Source organism: Mauremys reevesii, linkage group 3, assembly GCF_016161935.1.
Source record: "Mauremys reevesii isolate NIE-2019 linkage group 3, ASM1616193v1, whole genome shotgun sequence".
Lineage (NCBI taxonomy): Eukaryota > Metazoa > Chordata > Testudines > Geoemydidae > Mauremys > Mauremys reevesii.
Window position 1 is genome coordinate 19,489,416 of NC_052625.1, and position 21,656 is coordinate 19,511,071.

The 21,656-nt window shown below is 44.0% G+C and overlaps 1 protein-coding gene across 3 annotated transcripts in view; it reads right to left on the bottom strand.

Annotated features, from left to right (window-relative positions):
• Positions 1-21,656, bottom strand: part of PCSK2 (proprotein convertase subtilisin/kexin type 2) — a 371,376-nt gene that overhangs the window by 229,735 nt on the left and 119,985 nt on the right. The window lies entirely within an intron of this gene.

Genomic DNA, 21,656 nt, shown 5'->3' on the forward strand with positions numbered 1-21,656 from the left:
ACCATTGTGACCACTCTGGACAGCAATCTGAACTTGGATGCACTGGCCAGGTAGACAGGAAAAGCCCCGCGAACTTTTGAATTTCATTTCCTGTTTGCCCAGCGTGAAGAGCTGATCAGCACAGATGACCATGCAGTCCCAACATCAAAAAAGGGCTCCAGAATGGACCGTACGGGAGATATTGAATCTGATCTCTATATGGGGAGATGAATCTGTTCTATCAGAACTCTGTTCCAAAAGACAAAATGCAAAACATTTGAAAAAATCTCCAAGGCTATGATGGACAGAGGCCACAACAGGGACTCAACACAGTGCTGTGTGAAACTTAAGGAGCTGAGACAAACATACCAGAAAGCCAAAGAATCAAATGGACGCTCACGGAGGGAGGGACGACTGACGACTCTAGCTATGCCACAGTTCCTGCACTCTCCGAAAACCATTTGAATTCTTGGCTGAGCTCCCAAAGCCTGAAGGCTTTGTCGCGGGTGGTTCAGAGTATATGTCGTCACCCCTCCACCCCCGTGAAAGCAAAGGGAAAAAAATTGTTTCTCGCCTTTTTTCAATGTCACCAAATGTCTACTGGATGCTGCTGGCAGACGTGGTGCTGCAGCGCTACACAGCAATATCCCCGTCGCTTCCCTTGCGGATGGCAGAGGGTACAGTAGGACTGGTATCCATCATCGTCATCCCGTGAGTGCTCCTGGCTGGCCTCGGTGAGGTCAGCTGGGGGCGCCTGGGCAAAAATGGGAATGACTCCAGGTCATTCTCTTCTTTAAGTTTTGTCTAATGGAGATTCCGTCCTGCCTGGAATATCATGGCAGCTGGAGGCTTCTGCCTCAGGCTGCTCTCCCCAGTACGCAGCACTGCGCGGTTGTGCCTACCCCTTGCTACCAGGGCTCACAATCAGATAATTAGACCTCTACATTTTGCTGCAAATAAAAAAATTAAGCTGTTGTTTAGAACTATCCCCCAACATACATATCCTGGGACATTTTGCATTTTACCAGTGTCAACCAAAGGCCCACACACAAATGGAGATTCAGTCCTGCCTGTGCTTCTATCCTAATGCTTGTCACAGATTCCCATTTTCAGCTAGAGGCTGAGTAAGTGCAGAATGGTGGTTCACTCTACTTTGCTGTAAACCAACCGCCCTTCTCTCCCCCCTTTAATCTCTGCTTGCAGAGGCAATAAAGTCAGTGTTGTTTCTTATTCCTGCATTCTTTATTACTTCATCACACAAATGGGGGGATAACTGCCACTGTAGCCCAGGAGGGGTGGGGGAGGAGGGAAGCAATGGGTGGCATTGTTGCAGGGGCACCCCCTAGAATGGCATGCAGCTCATCATTTCTGTGGGATGTCTGGGGCTCTGACCCAGAGCGGCCGTTTTCCTCTCTGGTTCTTTAGTAGGCTTGCCTGATATTCTAGGCAGGACTGACTCTCCATTAGACAAAACTTAAAGAAGAGAATGACCTGGGGAGTCATTCCCATTTTTGTTCATGCGCCCCCAACTGACCTCACTGAGGCCGGCCAGGAGCACCCATGACAGCAGCAGACGGTACAGTATGACTGGTAACCGTCTTTGTCAACTTGCAAAGGCAAAGGGATGCTGCTGTGTAGCTCTGCAGTATCGTGTCTGTTAGCATACGGTGACAGTGAAAAAAGGCTGAACGGGCTCCATGGTTGCCGTGCTATGGTGTCTGCCTGGGCAATCCAGGGAAAAGGGCGCGAAATGATTGTCTGCCATTGCTTTCACGGAGGGAGGATTGACTGACGACATTTACCCATAACCACCCGTAACAAATTTTTGGCCCCATCAGGCATTGGGATCTCAACCCAGAATTCCAACTGGCAGGGGAGACTGCGGGAACTATGGGATAGCTATGAGATAGCTACCCACAGTGCAACGCTCCGGAAGTTGACGCTAGCCTCGGTACATGGACGCACGCCGCCAAATTAGTGTGCTTAGTGTGGCTGCGAGCCTTCGACTTCATACAATCTGTTTCCAAAAATTGGTTTCTGTACAATCGGAATAATTCCATAGTGTAGACAGACCCTTTGTTAGGAGGAACATATTTTCACCAAAGGTTACATAATGTGGGCCTAATTGTGCTACCATAGGTCACTAGAACACATTGAGGGTCTGATCCAAACTCCACTGCATTCATGGAAGTCTTTCCATTGACATGAATGGGCTTTGGAGCAGGCCTTGAAACTGAGGGGAGTGTGAAGCTGCCCAACACCAGTGGATTGTGGCTCAGGAAGATGTGGCCTTAGCATGGGGGTATGGAAAGAAATAAGTCGAGTCAGGTGCTCAGCAGCTCTAAAAATCAGGCCACTTATTTGGGGTTAGGGTAAATACGGATTTAAGTTCCTAACTTTCACGTGCAAAAGATAGCATATGTCAAGTTTAATGTTCTTGATGGACCCGGCATTAGTAACGGCATATAATGCCTTCTACAGAAGAATGCCTAACAAGCTACTCCAATATAGAGTACCTCTGGGTCCACAATATAATATATCTAACACTTGCACAACAGACAAATGCTGCATTGTTCCAGGAGGAGTGCCAGACATCCCCACACAGGCTGTTTTTATCATTTCAATATTCATTTATACTCAAGTTCATAAACTGAATTACTCCTCTACTGCTAAATCATAAAACGACAAAATCAAATATGGGCAAAGCTTTATAGAAGCACTGGGACTGTGTTCATTTACTGATATTGCTTAAAAATGGACTATGCTGAAAAGCACACAGTTTTTTAGCTTTAATTTCCAAGTGACTTTTTTATACATGTGTAGTAGCCTATAGAGAGAAAGAGAGATCAAAATTATGCCAGGTTAGTTTCAAGTTACTATATTTTACTATTTTATCATATCCAACCTTATATGTCACCAAATGGGAACTGAATATGGATTTTGAAGATCAATTGCCTATCTTGCAAGCTTGTTGGTGATTTGAGCCAATACATATTTGAATATTTTTGAGGCTTGAGTTTTACTAGGTCTTATTTTTCTTAATATATTAGCTAATGATTATTGAACCAGTTCTGGAAATACAGATACTGTATTTCATCTGAATACATAGGCAGAGCCTGAGAGATTCAGAACTATGTTAGAGATGCTCCTATATTATAGGTGGGAGTAGTAGTACCACCTATTATTAAGGTGGCTAGAGTCTTCCCTTTATATGCTGGTAACTTTGTAAAACTTTAACAATTTGGGCTGAAAGTTTACATACTGTGTGTCAGCTTCAGGCTGAATTTTTGGGGAAAATTTCAGCCAAAAGAGTTCAGTGGTTTCAGAGTCTCAGAAAAAATGGCAGTTTGGTTGTGTTACTCGTGTTTTGCCTGTGCAATATTAATTTGGCCCTTTTGTGTGTATGTATTATGATGGTCTTTAATTAAATTCTCCTATACTATTTTTTTTCCACAGCACTCCTGCCTCATTCAGTGCACTGCATGGACCTGCTCTGGAAATTAACCAGAACAGTGTTGTGAGAAGGCTGTTGTTTGTAGAACCCCAGCCTCATTTAATGCAGAAGCTAGAAGGTATGTAGTGAATGAGGTAGGGCATTGCAGGAAAAGAGAGAAGGGTCTCATAGTTAGCTGAATGCTGCCCTGGAGGTTTGTATTCTACCCCTGCCTCTGCCACAGAGTTCCTGTGTGATGCCACGCAAGCCATTTAAACTAAACTTTTCACAGGTAGCCATTAATTGTGTGCCCAATTTGAGACTATGGGGCCTGATTTTCTCAGCACACACTGCAGCTGAATTCAATGGGCGCTGTGCTTTGAACATGTAGAGTACCGTGTAAGTGTTAAGGACTCTATAAAATCAGGTATTAGGCATCTCATATTGGACACCCAAAATTAGTGGATACTTTTGACCTTAATCTCTCTATGATTCAGCTTCCCACCTGTAATAGGAGGTCACTACTACCCTCTCTCCTCTCAGGAGGTTTGTGAAGATTAATATTTGTGAAGCACTCAGATACTGTAATGAGGAGCAGCAGAGAAAAGCTCATGAGGAAATTAATAATTCGGCCTGCTGAGCAGGGTTTGAATAGCGTGCAGTAAATAAGGCCTGGAGCCACACATGGAACAATGATGAGAAAACAAAATAATGAATAGCTGCTCATTAAGTGAGCATGGTCCATCCTGTGCACTGAATGAGCCAGCAGTCCTGAGAAAAAAATTGTGTGAGATCACATAATTAAAAACTGCATCCACAGAGGCAACCATAATTCTGGCAATTCATAACTTTTGAATGCTTGACTTTACAACCTTAATAACATTTTTAATGCTGGGTTTTTGTTTTTGTTTTTGTTTTTATTTGCATGTATGAGAGTCCATACTGGAGAATGGTCACATTATTGGTCAAACACCACTTGCTATTTCTGAACTGCATCTATTACCTGATGGTATAAATTTAAGGCACAACCTTACATTGATGTCAATGGGTTGGGCACTGCCCCACTAAGAACTCCTGGAAGCATCATGCCTCATGCAGGCACGACATCTCAAGCAACCTCAACCTTGAGGAGGGTGCAGCATTCCCCTCCTGTGGGAGAAGGACCCACCTCAGCCTTGCCCTCTTTGGAGAGACTTGTGGCTGGTATCTGAGGACGGCCCTGGTAGTATTCCTCAACTGAAGGGCAGCAGTTGTGGCCAACTCCCATGCAGGAGTGAGAAGGTGCTTGTGCAATGCCCTCCTACCTCCCAGTGCATCCACACAAGGCCTGGACACAATTTGGCCACGTGTCAAACATGAAAATCATCTAAGTGGTGACCCAGTGTAGATAAAAGTAAGGATTATGAGTACAAAGCAGGAGTAACAAGACACCAGACATAAGACAAAGCCTAGCATAAAACCATATATCATATTATAACTGAAATGGTTGCATGAGAGAACAGTGTACAAAGACTACTGGGGATTACTCCTGACTTGTGTTCATAAGCTATTACCATTATTTATTGAATGCCAACAGTCTAATCTGCTCTGTTCAGAACAGAGAGGATACTAGGAACTTCCAGAGTGAGCAGACAGATAAAGCAAAAGTCCAATGAGTGATCAGAATATTCTGTGTGGAGATTTCCCCACAAACACATCCTTCTTGCTTTTGAGGAAATGATCGGGATTTAAGAGCATCATGGAGGAGGAGCTGGTAAAAGCCTGGCACATGGGGTCAAGAAGTTCCAGGCATAGGGAATACTTGAGTGATGACATGGAGGAAAAAGAAGAAACTGTTAGTCCTTGCATATGCTCCCATAGGAACATAAGAATGGCCACACTGGGTCAAACCAATGGTCCATCTAGCCCAGTATCCTGTCTTCCAACAGTGGCCAATGCCAGAAGCTTCAGAGGGAATGACAAGAACAGGGCAATTAATGGGTGATCCATTCCCTGTTGTTCAGTCTCAACATCTGGCAGTCTAAATCTTAGGGACGTTTAGAGCATGGGGCTGCATCCCTGACCATTTTGGCTAATAGCCATTGATGAACCTATCCTCCATGAACTTACCTAATTCCTTTTTTGAACCCAGTTATACCTTTGGCTTTCACAACATCCTCTGGCAACAGGTTGACTGTGTATTGTGTGAAGTATTTCCTTTTGTTTGTTTTAAATCTGCTGCCTATTAATTTCATTGGGTGACCCTGGGTTAATGTGTTATGTGAAGGAGTAATAACATTTCCTTATTCACTTTCTCTGCACCATTCACAATTTTATAGACTTCTATCATAACCCTCCTTAGTTGTCCCCTGGAGTGCAAGTACGGTGGTAGGCACAGGGTACAGGAAAGATATGAGGCCACTGGATGGCCCCATGCCAGCAGCTCCACCCCGCTGGAGGACACAGCTCGGGGGGCAGGCCTGCGCTCAGCTCCTTTCCCCGCTCTGCTCCTTTCCCTGCTGCCACAGTGGGGAAAGGAGCAGAACATAGCTAGGGCATTCGTTCTTAACAGCACAATACATATCCTAACAAACAAACAAAGGCTTTGTTTAAGTTTGCTAGCATCTATATTCCTGTTTTATGTTGGTCAGGACCAAGTCAAAGGCACAGGAGTTGGTCACTGGTGTCCTTCACCCACAACAGAGCATCCCTGTCAGTGTGATTTGGCAGAAGATACACATCAAACACTAGAGACCACATTTTCCAGATTTTCTTTTGAAAATCCTTATCTAGGTGCCCAAATGGGAGTTGAGTGCTCTTGAAACTCTACCCTGGTGAATGCTGACCACTTAAAAAATCAGGCACTGAGCTCTGAAAATCTAGCCTTATGTGAGCTGTGGTTTCTGTTTAATTAACCTCACCGAGGCTTAAGTGGTAACTGAGAATGGTTCCTAGAGCTGGGAGAATATGCAAAAAATATTTGAGCATTTATTTGAATGAAAACCACAGATTCACCTGGACAATGTTCACATCCCTTTTAATTCATGTCTCACAACATTTGTACAAGTAACATTTTAATCTGCAAGAATGTTCCTAGACAGTGAAGTTCTCTTGGCTACTTGAGGAAATGCCTTTTCATGAGGTTTTGTGTTGGAACATCTATCTGTCTCAGATTCTGAACAACTTTTCCTCCTGTTTATGGATGCTTCTCATCAAGTCAGGGAGCAGAAAGGATAACAGCTGGGCCCAGAACTTCAAAGATATTTAGGTACCCAACGCCCATAAATAAAATCAAAATCTGTTTATGGATAATTCTCAAACGGGTCAAAGGGGTGATCTATGTGCTGTAAGTAGCTAACCAAGCTCTAATGGTGACTAAACAGGGCTATGAAGAAGCTGACTGAAATCAGTACGGGCACAGAACTAAAGGACCTAAGTGGCCTGGTTGACTGGATAAATGAAAGATGCACTTTTGGACAGCAGCTCTTGTGATTTTGCACGCTGAGCAGCCTCTGTCCCGCCATATCTGGCTACATGCCTTTGGGGTTTATTGTTTTCTATTCTGCATATGACACCTCTGCTGCTATTGTTTCCAGATGTGACCTTCATGTTCTGGAAAAATATCTGATGATGAACCTGGCATTACAAGATGAATCTAATATCAAACAATAAAACAGGGGAAAGATATAGGTCTCTGTCTAGAATAATATACAAGGGAGTTCAATCTAATTATGCAACAAGAAAGCTCAGCTAACCAGTAGTGAAAGAAATAAATTTCCCCTTGTAACAATGGGAGCTATGTTAGACCATATATAGGACCGAAACACTGGGGGAATTATTATTGTATATAAGCCATGTCCTGGGAACAATGCACTATACCTGGCTGAAAGAGAGAACCCAGAGATCAAGGAAAACTCTCCTATAAATCTTTCCTCTTTACATTTCCTATCCTTTTCTCCATTCATATCTTCCTTCCCTCTCTGCTCCTTCCCTTTTCTGTATCCTTGTGTGTGGTAGATGTGATGGTTTTATGTTTTGTGTGTATTGTATCTTTCAATTTCTAGGAATTCTTCACATCTGCAGAGCTTGTTGCCTGTTTTGTTCCCAGAGTTCCTTGGTGTGTTAAGGGAAAGTGGAGTGATTGCCCTTCCTATCCTTCTTTAATTTAAGAAGTTTTCAGTTTGGGGTGTTGCTGTATCCTCAATGACACCTGGAAGTATAGGTGGCACCATGGGTGCAAACCATTATTTTACAACTGCATCTGTTGCAGTTGTAAAATTTTAGACGGGCAAAGGGGGTGTCGGAGGGGACAGGGAGAGCATGGGGACCTTGGGCTGGGAGCAGGGTGGGGAAGAGTCACGTGGAGGGTCACGTGGGGGAGGTCACGTGCCCCCCCCCTTGTGTCCCTCCCAGTACCGGCAAGAAAGGATTTCTACTTTCACCACTGGTTGTCCCTTTTCTAATCTGAACAGCCCCAGTCTTTTTAATCTCTCCTCAAATGGAAGTTGTTCCATACCCCTAATCATTTTTGTTCCCCTTCACTGTAGCTTTTCCAAATGTAATAGATCTTTTCTGAGATGGGCTTACCAGAACTGCACACACCATTCAAGGTGTGGGAATACCATGGATTTATATAGTGGCATTATATTTTCTCTCTTATCTATCATTTTCCTAATGGTTGCTAACATTCTGTTTGCTTTTTTAACTGCAGCTGCACACTGAGTGGATGTTTTCAGAGAACTATCCATGATGACTCCAAGATCTTAGTTGAGTGGTAAAAGCTAATTTAGACTCCATCATTTTGTATGTACAGTTCGAATTCTGTTTTCCAAAGCACATTACTTTTCATTTATCATCCTTGAATTTCATCTGCCATGTTGTTGCCCAGTCATCCAGCTTTGTGAGATGCCTTTGTAACTCTTCACAATCTGCGTTTCACTTAACTATCTTGAGTAATTTTGTATCATTGCAAACTTTGCCACCTCACTGTTTACCCCTTTTTCCAGATCATTTATGAATATGTTGAACAGTACTGGTCCCAGTACAGACCCTTGGGGGACTCTTCTATTTACCGCTCTCCATTCTGAAAACTGACCATTTATTCCTACCTTTGTTTCCTGTCTTTTAACCAGTTACCAATGCATGAGAGGACCTTCCCTCTTTATGCTGTAGCAAATTGATTCCTTCACTCATGAAAAGGATGTCTCCTTCTCTTTGTTTTCAGATGCCCCAGTGTATCTCCATCTTCCACTGAGCATCCTTAATCACATACGCTATTTACAACTAACTAGAGGTGGAAAGAGTTGAATCCTTCCATATTTCTCTGCAATACATCACTAGAACATGTCCCTTGGCTCATGTGTCTGCAAAGCAGACTTGCTTTGACGATGCACTTAGTGCAGGGATGCTCCCATGATTACCATACAAAGCTTTCTCTTTTATATTAACAAAACATTCCCAACACTCTCTAGTGATCTATAATCAAAAAAAGAGTGTAGGTGGCAAGTCCCTTCTGGAGTGAGGAATGTAACTGCAGCAAATTTGTTCAAAATAATTTAAGGAATCTCTCAAGAAAAGAGAAGGACACGTTTTCACAGCTGTGAGATTAAAGTCAGGACCCACTGAGATGGAAAGACAAAAGCAAAATTACATACACACACACACACACACATATATAGGTACACACAGATCTGTATACATATGTATATGCATTATATAATACACACCTTTCCCTCACTAAATTTGCCCGAAAGCATGTGTGACCTTTTTCACAATTCATTTTACGTCATTCACACATTGCATTTTCCGCTATGGATTGAGAGAGGCCATTGCTGGAAGAGTTATATTTAATAACCATGCCTTCAATCATGCTTTTTCAATAAAAGCCTCATCTGTTAGCTGTTGATTCGCTTCGATACAGTACCTGTTTCTCTGGCTGAAAATGAAATGGTGAGCTATTTCTTTCAGAACTCAGATTTGCTATGGGGAAATATCTACCAACTCCAAACACAAACAGCACACACAATGCACTGAAGCCTTCAGAGAATTTCATATTGGATTGCTCAGGGTGAACCTTCCATGTTTAATTTTGTCCTATTTCTTCATGATGAGTTCAAGATGAGCAGTGGGGTTTTTCATTATTATTTCTGGGTTCCAGGCTAAAAATCGGCCTATTCTACCCACTATAATCCCCATTATACCCCCACAGTGATATAAGTGACCTGTGGCAGAGCAGAGAATTGAGCCTTCAAAGGTTGGCTTCCTGAGGAGAGAAGATTGGCACAACTCCTACTGGTTTGGGTAAAGGTCTGTTCCTTTTGATTCATCAGCTTAAAGATGGAAAGTTTTCTAATTCAAACCTCAGCTGGGGTAATGTTCAGACACACAGGCAATAACACCAGCCCCCAGATAGAGGACTATTTTTGAGTGTCCAACTAATTTTCAATGCCCTGCTTGAGATAACTAAGGCCTGGCTTTCTGAGGTGTTACAAAACCCACAATTCCAACCCCAAGCCAATAGGAATTTTGGGTGCTCAGCACCTTTGAAAATCAAGCCCTAGGTGTGCCGTGTTGGTTCAATGAAAATACCGACAGTTTGCTATTCAAAAGTACTGTTATGATCCCCAGGGATACGTGATCACACAGGAATGGCTTAGTAGTATCCAGACAGTGGTGAATTCTGTAAGAGACAGAGAAATAACTCTAATTCACCCTTGAATTGAGTGAAGGAGTTTTAACAAGAGGCTCCTGTGGCCTTCAAAAGTGGCTCCTCCATTGCATCACTGCAGTGAGCATGTCCCTGCCGGAAAGGAACTACTGTGAAATTACAACAGCAAAAATGTTTAGAGTCCTGGCTGGGATGTTCATGATAAATAAATAACCTGTTTTGCACATCTTTAGCCAGCATTTTTTTATTTCACTGATTGCTCCCAACACTGAGTGAAAGAATACACAAATTAATAGTAACTTGACAGGAAGCATCTTTGCCCACTTCTTCCTGGTGCTGCCATTAGGGAAGGCTGCATTCCCCTATAGTTAACCCAACTCTTTGAAATTACCCATCATAATTCACATGGTAACCCACACTCCCGGGCCCCTTCTAGAGGCTGGACTAAATGTATGAATTTGGTATAGTTTGTAGACTAACCAAGCCTGGCTCTTTAGCTCAGGCTGTAGATGTTTGTGCCTTTTTTTTTTAAGCTCTAGAGGTCCTCAGTTCAATTTCCCATGCTGACAAACCCACTTTAGGACCCTTCATTACAACACTGGGGGTTAAATAACCCAAAACTTGTTGCATTAGTTTATGTTTTGAGGAAATCTCAACAGCATAACAGTGAAGGCTTACCACTTGCAGAGTGTTTCACTTTGGAAAACTAAGCGAAAGTTTATTAAAAAGTTATACCATAGCTCTGGCTCTGCTTATCCTACTTGAGAACTGAATGCTTGGGCAATGGAGGCCAGTGTTACAATACCTTGGCTGAAGTTAAGGAAGGGAGCTAATCAAGCCCTCTCCATCTTTCCTTGCTGTTCTTTTCCACCCAGGATTTTTAATGTGTGTTTTTGTTTTAGTCATTACTTCCTTTCACTCTACCTGCTGTGACTATCCTCATGTGGCAATGATCATAGATTAGATAGGGAGAGCATCAGTCTTTTAGATTTATGCTGTTCTTTCAGTTTTGCATTCTTTCCCCTTTGTGGTGGAGTAATTTACTTAGGATGAAAGAGTCCCAGCAGAAGAGCTATTAAGGAGTTAATACAGAAGTGTATCCCACTTGTATTAAAATCCTTTCTGGAAAACGACTATCTAGCCTCAAGGGAGACAGAAAGGGAAGCCAGCGGCAAGGTATGTGCTACACACATGGTTTCCATGGAGGGGTACCCCGGGTCCAGGAGAACATGGCAATGCCTGCTGGTGGAGACCATCTTTGATCACCGGACTGGGTTTGGGCATGAAGCTGATTTATAGCCTCATGTGGTGGCAGGAATACAGCACTGCAGCCTCTCACTGAGCTGAATGGAGGATTACTAAGTACATGCCTGCTTGCTTCTCAGTGGAGCTCTTCAAGTAGAGAGTGAAAATTGAGGAAGTCACAGAACAGTGGGACTTTAATAGAATAACTTTTCAAATTTCAATACAACTGCAGTATTCCATGAAGTTTGGAAAGCTGTGCTCTCCCTGCCCAGCAGACATTTCTTGAGAAGCCAAAAAAGTTCACACAAGAACAGCCATACTGGGTCAGACCAAAGGTCCATCTAGCGCAGTATCCTGTCTTCCGACAAGTGGCCAATGCCAGGTGCCCCAAAGGGAATGAACAGAACAGGTAATCATCAAGTGGTCCATTCCCAGCTTCTGGCAAACAGAAGCTAGGGACACCATCCCTGCCCATCCTGGCTAATAGCCATTGATGGACCTATCCTCCATGAAATGCCTCCCTGCTTAGCTCTGAGACAACTCTCGTGGGTGCGAGTAGCTATTAGTGCAGTGGAAATATGACACTTGCTGTATTCGACTCTATAATGACTGATAATCTGGAGACAAGTTGGAAAGGTAAAAAGTGGGCTGAATTAGAGCATATGTGAATTGCTCAGGAAAGAAAGAAAGTTCAGATCTTTTTCCTCAGAACTCTCCAGCAGTATATCAAATAACACACTCAACCAATGAACCACCAAACTAGTTGGGTCATTCGTTTCATTATTTGTATTACAGTAGCACCTAAAGGCCTTATCTGAAATCAGGGGACACACACACACACACAGAGTAAAGGATAGTCATTGCTGCATAGAGCTTACAGTCTAAATACGAGGAGGGAATTTGACTTAGGAAGAAGTGATATCAAACAGACTAGTGTTAAAATTCCAAAAATATTGAACAAAATAGGACTGTCAAAATACTTTTAAGTAGTTGATTAAAAAGTTAAGAAGGGTCCTAAAGTTCTGCTGTTCTGGATTACTTACCTGAAATTGATTTATGCTTTTTAACCTAATCAAACAAAAAATGAGAGGTACAGTAGGCCCTATTACTAAGGCTAGTCAAAAATTTTCTGTCAAACTATTTTGATGGGAAATTGAGGTTTTGTCTAAACAACATTTTTTTATATAAATTTCCGTTTTCCACAGAAATTTATGATTTTTTGTAGAAAATGTTTTGTCCAAAAAACAAATTCCTGGCTGCAAACAAAAACTTTTTCAGCTGAAAACTGCAAGTTTTTAGTCTTCATCTGAAAATTTTCCATTTGTGGTTTGACAAAAAGTTGAAAAATTCAACAAAAATATTTTTTCATTGTGTCAAAATTTTCCATGGGAGGAAATAACCTGTTTTCCAATCAGCTCCAATTATCAGAGCTATTAAGGCAATGCCCTTTACACAGGTTGGCAGTTTGTGCTTGACAAGGACCCATGGTCAGAAGTTCACTGGAATCCTGTCAGGAGAGGAAGGGCACTGGAATGGGGTGGGGGTGACAGGGGGCCATGGCTCTCCCACTTTTTACCGGCAGTGAGGACGAGCGACGGGGGGAGGCAATCCTGGCAATTACAGGCCAGTAAGGCTAACTTCAGTATCAGGCAAATTGATTGAAATTATAGTAAAGAACAGAATTATCAGACACATATGTGACCATGATGTGTTGGGGATGAGTAAACACAGCTTTTGTAAAGAGGAATCATGCCTCACCAATCTATTAGAATTATTTTGAGGAAGGTCAAACAAACATGTGGACAAGAGAGATCCAGTAGATATAGTGTATTTAGACTTTCAGAAAGCCTTTTACAAAGTTCCTCACCAAAGGCTTTTAAGCAAAGTAAGCAGTCATGGAATAAAAGGGAATGTCCTCTCATGGATCGGTAACTGGTTAAAAGATAAGAAACAAAGGGTAGGAATAAATGGTCACTTTCAGAATGGAGAGAGGTAAATAGTGGTGTCCCCCAGGTGTCTGTATTGGGACCAGTGCTATTCAACATATTCATGAACGATCTGCAAAAGAGAATAAACAGTGAGGTGACAAAATTTGCAGATGATACAAAAACTACTCAAGATAGATAAGTCAAAATCTGACTGTGAATAGTTACAAAGGGCTCTTACAAAAAATGAGTGACTGAGAACAAAATGGCAGATGAAATTCAGTGTTGATAAATGCAAAGTAATGCATGTTGGAAAGCATAATCCTAACTATACATAGGAAATTATGTGGTCTAAATTAGCTGCTACCACAAGTTATAAACATACAGCTAAGGGTAGCATAAAATCCCTCTTTACTCTGTAAAGGGATAATTCCTCTTTTACCTGTAAAGGGTTAAGAAGCTCGGATAACCTGGGGGCACCTGACCAAAAGGACCAATAAGGGGAGACGATACTTTCAAATCTGTGGGGGAAGGTTTTTGGTCTGTGTCTGTTGCAGCCAGTCAGGAAACAGGGCAGGGGAAAATATATCTGAACTAAGCATCTAGTCTTGCAGAAATAGTAAGTAATAGCAGAAAAGAAATGTGTTACATTACCTTTTGTTTTAGCTTGTGAATTTTTCCCTGTGCTAAGAGGGAGGTTTATCCCTGTTTTTGTAACTTTAAGGTTTTGCCTAGAGGGGAAATCCTCCGTGTTCCTGAGTCTTTTGTTATTCTGTAAAGTACTTACCATCCTGATTTTACAGAGGCAATTCTTTTACCTTTTCTTTAATTAAAATTCTTCTTTTAATAACCTGATTGATTTTTCATTGTTCTTAAGATCCAAGGGTTTGGGTCTGTGTTCACCTGTAGCAAGTGGTGAGGATATTGTTCTCAAGCCTCCCCAGGAAAGGGGGTGTAGGGGCTTGGGGAGATATTTGGGGAAGGTAGGGCTCCAAGTGGCCCTCCGTTAATGTTTGTTTAAATCACTTGGTGGTGGCAGCATACTGTTCAAGTTGGAAGTTGTGTCTTGGAAAATTTTTTAACCTAAGCTAGTAAAAATAAGCTTAGTGGTCTTTCATGCAGGTCCCCACATTTGTACCCGAGTTCAGAGTGGGGAAGGAACCCCGACGCCACACAAGGAAAATCTTGGAGTCAGTGAGGACAGTTCTCTGAAAATATCTGCTCGATGTGCTGTAGCAGTGAAAAAAGCTAACATACTTAGGAACCATTAGGAAAGTGATAGATAAGTCAGAAACTACCATAATGCCACTATATAAATCCATGGTGCACCTATACCTTGAATACTGCATGAAGTTCTGGTCACCCCATCTCAAAAAAAATCTATTAGACTTGGCAAAGGTACAGCGAAGGGGAACAAAAATAATTAAGCATATGGAACAGCTTCCATCTGAGGAGAGATTAAAAACAGACACTGACTCCGTGGGTGCTCCAGCCCTGGAGCACCCAGGGAAAAAATGGTGGGTACTGAACATCCATCAGCAACCCCCTAATAAGCTCCTACCCCTCCCCCCAGCACCTCCCACCCTCTGCGGATCATTAGAAAGTCAGCACCTCTGATTATAAGGACTGGGCCTGTTCAAGTTAGAAGAGAAACAACTAAGGGCTAGTCTACACTTACCAGCCGGGTCGATGCGGTGAGTTCGACTTCTCGGAGTTCGAACTATCACGTCTAATCTGGACGCGATAGTTCGAACTCCGGAAGCGCCACGGTCGACTCCAGTACTCCACCACTGCAAAAGGCGGTGGCGGAGTCGACCTTGGAGCCGCGGACTTCGATTCCGCGGCGTCTGGACGGGTGAGTAGTTCGAACTAGGGTACTTCGAATTCAGCTACGCTATTCACGTAGCTAAACTTGCGTACCCTGGTTCGACCCCCGCCCTTAGTGTAGACCTGCCCTAAGGGGATAATATGATAAAGGTCTATAAAATCATGAATGGTGCAGAGAAAGTAAGTGTTATTGACCCCTTCACATAACAAAAGAACCAGGGGTCACCCAATGAAAGTAACAGGCAGCAAATTTAAAAAACAAACAAACAAAAGGAAATACTTCTCCACACAACTCATTACCAGGGAATGTTGTAAAGGCCAAAAGTATAACTGGGTTCAAAACAAGAATTAGATAAATCACCTTATTATCTTCTAAGTGTTTACAAACTGATTGCTTAATTATTTGCTCCATTATCTTTCTGGGTACTGAAGTTAAGATGACTGGTCTATAATTCCCCAAATTCTCCTTATTTCCCTTTTTATAGATTTGCTATATATTTCCCTTTTCCAGTCCTCTGGAATCACCTGTCTTCCATGACTTTTTTAAGATAATCGCTAATTGCTCAGATATCTCCTCAGTCAGCTCCTTGAGTATTCTAGGATGTATTTCATCAGGCTCTGGTGACATCTAACTTCTCTAACTAATCTTTAACTTGTTCTTTCCCTATTTTAGCCTCTGATCCTACCTCATTTTCACTGGTATTTACTAAGTTAGACATCCAATTGCTACAAAACTTTTTGGTGAAAATTGAAACAAAAAAGTCATTTAGCATTACTGCCATTTCCACATTTTCTGTTATTGTTTCCCCCCCCTAATTAGTACAGGGCCAACCCTGTTCTTGGTCTCCTTTTGCTTCCAATGTATTTGTAGAATGTTTTCTTGTTACTCTGTGTGTCTCTAGCTAGTTTAATCTAATTTTGTGTGTTGGCCTTTCTAATGTTGTCCCTATATAGTTGTGTTATTTGTTTATATCTATCCTTTGCCCTAGTTTCCATTTTTGTAGGGCTCTTTTTTGAGTTTCAGATCACTGAAGCTCTCCTAGTTAAGCCAGGGTGGCCTTTTGCTATACTTCCTATTTTTTCCATGCAGTGGGATAGTTTATTTTTGTGCCCTTAAGTGCATCACTGATATAAGTTTGCAGATGACAGAAAAATTATGGGAGTGATAAATTGTGAAGAGGAGAGGTCACTAATAAAAAGTGCTCTGGATTGCTTGGTAAACTGGGCGCAAGTAAACAATATACATTTTAATATGGCTACAATTAAATGTACACATCTAGGTACAAAGAACGTAGGCTAGACTTACAGGATGGGTGCCTCTATCCGTCAGGGCCTGGTCGTAGGCGGCCAGGCCTTATGGTCAGAGCTGGAGCCCACAATTAGGAGGCAAGAGTCAGGGTGGATCAGAAGACCACAGGGGTCAGAGACATGGGTGTCAACTTATATGGGCTCCTGGGGCTAAAGCCCCAGGAATATTCAAAGTCAGGGGCTCTGCTCCACCAATATTTGGAGCTAGATTTCTCCCCTGCTTGGAGCGCCCGCCCCCGCCTCTCACCCAGTGGTGAGCTGCAGCCGGTTCGTACCGGTTGTTAAATTTAGAAGCCCGTTTAGAACCAGTTGTTCCTGGAGGAACAACTAGTTCCAAAAGAGCTTTTAAATTTAATAAAAGCTCTAGCAGCTCCCTACCCTTCCCCCGGCCCCAGCTCACCTCACTCCGCCTCCTCTTCTGAATGCTCCTCCGGCTTCTCCTCCCCCTCCCCAGCTTCCCACGAATCAGCTGTTCGCGCGGGAAGCCTGGGAGGGCTGAGAAGAAAGCAGTGGCTTCCTGCAGGTGAGTTTGAGCTGGGGCCGAGGCTGGAGGGCGGGGGCACCAGTGGGAGGAGGGCTCCAGGCGCCGCGCCACCCGGTGAGGTCACGGCCGGACCCTGAGGCTGGGTGGCACGGTGCGGCTTGGCTCCTGGCCCCCGGGGTCCAGCTGCGACCTCGCCGGGCAGGGCAGCGCGGCGCGGCTCCTGCCCCGGCCCCGGGGTCCTGCCGCGAGCTCGGCCGGGAGGCGGCTCCTGCCCCGGCCCCGGGTTGGCCCGGCGGCGCGGTTTCTGCCCGGCCCCTGGGGTCCAGCCCCCAGGGTCCGGCCGGGCAGCGTTCCTGCCCCAGCCCCGGGCTCCAGCCCCGGGGTCCGGCCGGGTGGCGCGGTTCCTGCCCTGGGGTCCAATGCCCGGGCTCCGGCCCCCGAGCTCCGGCCGGGTGGCTCCGTTCCCAGCCCCAGCCCAGCCCGGCCCTCACCTCCAGGCAGCATGGTAAGGGAGCAGGGAGGGCGTGTTGGATAGAGGGCAGGGGAGTTGGGGGTGTTGGATTAGTGTCGGAGCAGTCAGAGGGCAGGGAACAAGAGGATTGAATGGGGGCAAGGGTCTGGGGGGGCAGTCAGGAAGGAGCAGGGGTTGGATGGGGCAGTGGGGGGCAGTTAGGGGTAGGAATTCCAGGGACAGTCAGGGGACAGAGGGAAGGGGTGGTTGGATAGGGCAGGGGTCCCGGGGTGCCATCAGGAATGAGAGAAGGGGTTGGATGGGGTGGCAAGGGGCAGTCAGGGGACAGGGAAGGGGGGTGGATAGGGCACAGGTCCCGGGGGGGGGGGCTGTCAAGGAACATGGGGGGGTTGGATGGGGCAGGAGTCCCCCAGGGGGGGCATGATCCCCTCCTGGGGTGAGGAGGAGGGAACCGGTTGTTAGTATTAACTTTCCACAGCGAGTCTGCTCAGGCGGGTCCTGGGGCAACCAGAGGTCCCTGCACCCCAACTCCGCAGTCAGATGTGACTCTCAGCCAGACAGTAAAACAGAAGGTTATTAGATGACGGGAACACAGTTTAAACAGAGCTTGTTGGTACAGAAAACAGAACTCCTCTGTCAGGTCCATCTTGGGGGGTGGGGAGCCCAGAACCAAGTTCTGGGTCTCTCCCCATTTCCCCAGCCAGCTCCAACCTGACACTCCCTCCTCTGGCCTCTGTGTCTCTTCCAGACAAGGAGGCCACCTGATCTCTTTGTCCCCAACACCTTCAGTTGGCATCTTGCAGGGGAAACTGAGGCACCCACACAGTATTCAGAGAAAATATTAAGAACATTCCCACTTCATCACAACAGGTGCAACAAAATATAATACTGTATATTGAAGTAGGCAAGTGCTGCTTCTGACTTTCCACTTTTAATTGACCCTTGTAATCTTGTGGCACTGACGCGTTGTAGCTTCATTTTATATCGGCTTACAGGGCGGGAGCGGGGGGGCACCACCATTTTGGGTCCCACCAAAAATTATACAAACCTGCCGCCTATGGTCAGAGACAAGATGCAAACCATGGGAGATAAGAACCACAAGCCAGATGTCAGGAGCTAAGCCCTTGGAGCAGGAGGCACAAGGTACAGTCTAGAACAGGGTGAATCCCAGTTGTTCAGACAGTTTCCTATTCCTGTTGCTGGCTTGAGTAGGACCAGCAATTAGCTGCTTTGGGACTCCACCAATGGGTCATCAGGGCGGAGCCTCAAACTGGGGCTGGGCTTCATGATTCTAAGTCAGCAGTTGTCAGCAGGATGCCAAGTGGAGGGCTGAAGCATGGCTGCTCCTGTGGACCTGGGGTCAAGGCCCGTGTTTCATTCGGTGAAGCACTAACTTTGAACAATATTTGGGGTCAGGTGGATAATCAGCTGAACATGAGCTCCCATTGTGGTGATGTGGCCAAAAGAGCTAATGTAATCTTTGGCTGGATAAACAAGGGAATTTTTAGTAGGAGTAGAGAGGTTATTTCACCTCTGTATTTGGCACTGTTGTGACCACTGCTGGAATACTGTATCCAGTTTTGGCGCCCATAATTCAAGAAGGGTGTTGATAAATTGGAGAGGGTCCAGAGAAGATCCACAAGGATTATTAAAGATTTAGAAAACCTACCTTGTAGTGACAGAATCAAGGAGCTCAATCTATTTAGCATAACAAAGAGATGGCTAAGGGGTGACTTGATTATGGTCTATAAGTATTTACATGGGAGACATATTTCATAAAGGGCTCTTCAATCTAGCAGAGAAAGGTACAGCATGATCCAATGACTGGAAGTTGAAACTAGAGAAATTGAGACTGGTAACACTGGTCTACAATTTTTGAGAAGTCGTCTGCTTCAGAGATAAAATGTGCTATTTATTATGTATTTTGATGTGCTGAATTCAAATATGACAATTAAAACAACTGATTGGCTACTGTTTCTAAGGTATTTAAGTTTATACATTTTATGTCTATGTATATTGTGTAGATAGTAGAGTTTTAATCATAAATTGTAAACCTAGGTTTTTCATGTGTTTATGGTTGCTTTACATGATAATATTTCACCTGTCCTGTTTATGTAACACTTTAAAAATCAGCAAAAGGGTTATAACTAAAATTTATTATGAAACAAAAGGCAAAAAACTATTATGTACATAGTTTAGTCCTATTCAGTGTCTACTCGGCGCTTCTTGGCTTGTCTCTTGTATTCATTAAATGGAGCATCTCTTGTCACTGTCCAGCAATAGTCTGCAAGCATTGATGGGCTCCATTTGCCCTGAGAGCGTTTCTCCATTGTTGCAATGTCTGGTGAAATCGCTCGCGTGCTGCGTCGCTCAGTGTGCTCAGTTCGTGGAAAAAAAAAAAAGATGCTGGTGAAATCGCTCGCGTGCTCGCCGCTCAGTGCGCAGTTGTTCAAAAAAAAAAAAAAAGAGATGAGCAAAAATGTATCTTTAGTGACGTTGCAACCAAGGCTTTTGTATGCCTTGAGGAGGTTTTCCACCAACAACCTGTAGTTGTCTGCCTTGTTGTTTCCGAAAATTTTTTTGCCACTAAGTGGAAGGCTTTCCATGCCGTCTTTTCCTTGCCACGCAGTGTGGGTCAAATGCATTATCTCGAAGAAGTTCACGAATCTGAGGACCAACAAAGACACCTTCCTTTATCTTAGCTTCACTTAACCTTGGAAATTTTCCACAAGCTGCTTGTGTTTTGTCAATGGCCTTGACAAAGTTCTTCATCAGACCCAGCTTGATGTGTAAGGGTGGTAACAAAATCTTCCTTGATTCAACAAGTGGTGGATGCTGAACACTTTTCCTCCCAGGCTCCAATGACTGTCAGAGTGGCCAATCTTTCTTGATGTAGTGGGAATCTCTTGCGACTATCCCATTTTCAGAGAAAAACAGCAGTACTTTGTGTATCCAGTCTGCAGACCAAGCAAGAGAGCAACAACCTTCAAATCGCCACAAAGCTGCCACTGATGTCGGTCATAGTTTATGCACCTCAAAAGTTGTTTTCATGTTGTCATAGGTTTCCTTCATATGGACTGCATGACCATCTGGAATTGATGGCAAAACATTGCCATTATGCAGTAAAACAGCTTTAAGACTCGTCTTCGATGAATCAGTGAACAGTCTCCACTCATCTGGATCGTGAGCGATGTTGAGGGCTGCCATCACACCATCGATGTTGTTGCAGGCTACATGATCACCTTCCATGAAGAAGAATGGGACAAGATCCTTTTGGCGGTCACAAACCCTAACAGCACCTGCCAGGAGATTCCACTGCTGTAGTCTGGAGCCCAACAGCTCTGCCTTTCTTCTGGCAAGGTCATTCAGTTCACCTTGTGTTATGAGGTGGCGTTCAGAGGAGGGGAGATGGGAGAAATGTGGGGTCCTGACATTGATGGTTCAGGACCAGAAGTTTCATCCTCTTCCTCTTCCTCGTCTGACTCAAGTGAGAGATGATTCTGGTGCATCAGGAACTGGCAGTCCTTCTCCGTGGGGTACTGGGCGTATAGCTGATGGAATGTTTGGATAATGCACAGTCCACTTTTTCTTCTTTGACACACCTTTCCCAACTGGAGGCACCATGCAGAAGTAACAATTGCTGGTATGATCTGTTGGCTCTCTCCAAATCATTGGCACTGCAAAAGGCATAGATTTCCTTTCCTGTTCAACCACTGGTGAAGATTTGTTGCACAAGTGTTGCAGCATATGTGTGGGGCCCACCTCTTGTCCTGATCTCAGTTTGCAGCCAAAATAAAGGTGATATTTGTGATGCAAAAGTCACTTCACACAAACATAGCAGAAGTTATCTGCACTGTTCACACAAGTATGAGGCATCTCTCTCACTTTTTTGGCTAGAGAAATGTGTCCTTTGCAAAATCAAACACTGACAAATAAGAGAGCACGACACTGGATGATTTCTAGAGCTGATATAGGGCAATTTGTTCAGCAGAGTGATGGAAGCTTCGTTATGATTGCATCATCCATGACTTCTAGGAATAACATGATGCAATTCATAACATGTATGACGCAGTACCAGCTTCAGATTGCATCATTCATTGTTTTGCCTAAAAAGCAAGTACTGTCCAAACCCAATCATAGATTTATTCATAGATCCAGTCAAAGATGTATTTTAGTCATTTCTGGTTTAAATTGAGATCCCTTCCCTTTATAACTCACTTATCCTCCGCTATTCCCAAGTCAAGGGTCGTATATACTGACCCAATAGCATATCTTGAAAACTAGAGCCAATCAACAATTTTAAACATCATTTTCGTTCTCAGTGACCCAGAATTAGT